The sequence below is a fragment of the Triticum urartu genome, chromosome 4 (genome assembly GCF_003073215.2).
Source record: "Triticum urartu cultivar G1812 chromosome 4, Tu2.1, whole genome shotgun sequence".
NCBI classification, from domain to species: domain Eukaryota; kingdom Viridiplantae; phylum Streptophyta; class Magnoliopsida; order Poales; family Poaceae; genus Triticum; species Triticum urartu.
The window spans coordinates 234,424,703-234,427,528 of record NC_053025.1 but is presented as its reverse complement, the minus strand read 5'-3'; positions in this window follow the sequence as shown (position 1 = coordinate 234,427,528).

Below are 2,826 nucleotides of genomic sequence, written 5' to 3'. Positions count from 1 at the left end.
ATAAACCACGTCGAGCCATTAAGTCACAAGTACTAGCTGATTTCGTCGCCGAATGGACGAAAGCCGAACTCCCTAAAGAGTACGGTGCGTACTCCAATTGGATCATGCACTTTGACGGCTCTAAGATGCTGGCTGGTCCAGGGGCAGGCATCGTCCTGACATCCCCCACTGGAGATACAGTCCAATACGTACTCCAAATATTATACACAGACTCCAACAATGCAGCAGAATATGAGGCCTTGTTGCATGGTCTCCGGATGGTAGTCTCCATGGGCATCCAACGCCTAGAGGTGCGGGGGGATTCGAACCTCGCAATATCTCAAATAAATGGGGACTTTGACGCCAAGGACCCAAAAATGGCGGCTTACCGCAACACCGTCCTCAAAATGTCAGCTCGGTTCGAGGGCCTCGAATTCCACCATGTGGTCCAAGAAAACAATCAAGCGACGGATATCCACGCTCGCATCGGCGCTAATATCTTCTTGGAAAGGCTGTTTAAGCCATCCGTGGTGTGGGAAGGGGAGACCGGCAAAAACAGTCCAGATCCGGCCACAACACCAGACCCCGAACACTCTGACGTAATCGGAGGCTCTGCCACTGAAATAACACCTTCGACCCATGTGATTATGGCTTTCATCGCCCCGTGGACAGAACCCTTCTTGGCTTACCTAACTAGGCAAGAACTCCCTGATGACCCAAATGAGGCACGTTGCATTGGCGGTGGTCTAAAGCCTACAAGGTCCACGAGGGAGAGCTTTATAAGAAAAGCGTTACCGGAGTACTTCAAAGGTGCATCTCCGAAGAGGAAGGACGACAACTTTTGGCAGAAATTCATGCTGGACTTGGCGGCCACCACGCCGTAGCTCGGGCCCTTGTAAGCAAGGCCTTCCGTACAGGTTTTTACTGGCCGACGCCCTGAGCAGACGCACAAGACCTCGTTCAACATTGTGTCGGTTGCCAGTTTTTCGCAAACCAAAGCCATATGCCACCTACCGCTCTCCAAACAATCCCCATTACTTGTCCCTTTGCGGTCTAGGGGCTTGATATGGTCGGACCCCTTAAAGGGGGAAGCCATAAGAAAAAAAATACTTATTGGTCATGGCGGATAAATTCACCAAATGGATAGAAGCCAAACCAGTTAAAACGGCCGAGTCCGGACCAGTGATAGACTTCATATCCGGGGTTGTACACTGTTACGGTGTCCCCCACAGCATCATCACCGATGACGGCTCGAACTTTACAGCCGACGATGTAAAAACTTGGTGCAGCAACATGGGCATTAAGCTCGATTATGCCTATATCTATCACCCACAAACTAACGGTCAAGTCGAGCGAGCAAATGGTCTTATCAGGAGTGGCATTAAACCCAGATTACTGCGATCCTTGAAGGAATCAGATACACACTGGGTGGAGGAGCTTAACTCCGTACTACGGGGGATGCGGACCACGCCGAATCGCACTACCGGATACACACCGTTCTTTATGGTGTACGGCGCAGAGGCGGTACTGACCTGCGACATCATTCATGATTCACCTCGAGTGCGCATGTACGAAGCGAAAGAAGCCGAGATTGATCGGCAGGATAGTTTGGACGCCCTGGAGGAGGAGCGTGATGTGGCAAAAGCCCGCTGCGCATTCTATCAGCAACAGGCTCGGCGGTATCAAAGCAGAGAAGTACGGGCCAAAACTTATAACGTTGGCAAACTTGTTCTACGCCTACCGGAGAAGAAAAAGAACAAGCTCAAGCCCAAATGGGAAGGTCCCTTCGTTATTGACAAAGTTCTGACCGGTGGAGCATACCGTCTACGGGATGCATCGGACAATCGACTTGAGCCAAACCCATGGAACGCAGCCAGACTCCGAAGGTTCTACGCCTAGTGCCAGACTCTGTGTTCGTCTCCTTACCCCCGTCAATTTTTTATATATCCGCTATCTGTCTTTTCTTTCTTTCTTTCTTCCCTTTTTCTTCACGGCATTAAAAGGTTAAAATGTGTCTTGACTACACAATCTTGACACGCTAGGCGTGCTCATTATACCTGGGGCCTTCTTATTCAGAAGCTTAATATAACTATGTTCCGGGCTCTATGCCCCCCGCACATGTGTTACTTTTCCACATGTACCTTTTCTTCACCATTATATGCATCGATATGACTTAAGTTTTGGCAAAGCTGGGTTGCCTGGCTCTTGTGTTTATGCCCTACGTTCCCGTTAATTCGGCTAGGGCATAAGGGGAGCACCTCTGCGATTGTTACTGCCGGGTCAGCCGGATGTGTACCTCAGACTAGGTGAAGATGAAAGCTAGCATTCTTAAGGGAATATTCGGTCGGTGAACAAAAGATGACTTTTATTTATTGTAATACATGCCCCCAGATGTTTATATCCTGCGTCTCTTTTCGCAGTTCGGACATGCACATTAATGCATGCGTACCCAGGGAAAGGAACCCTTAACGGAACTATTCTCCCTGGAAGATGTTTCTTACTATCCATGTAATATAACATAGCTAGTTGGGTACTTGTATGTTCAAGCACTTATGATCCCTATGCCTGGTTTCCACACGTACCCCGGTTTTTACATAACTGAGCAGGTATTCGGATACACTCCGGACAGTTGGGTACGGAGGTCGAAGCGAAAAGGTCCGCCATGACAAATGATTTACAATCCAGCTAGGGACAATATATGTCACTTGAAGTACACATTCACTTAGACTGACTAAATTCTTCTTGTATACCATCCAACAGGCTGTCTAGCCTACAATCCCGTTGGGAATACTTTGCGGCTAATTTCACCTGGTCATACACCAAACTGACGGGGATCTCTTTCCCATC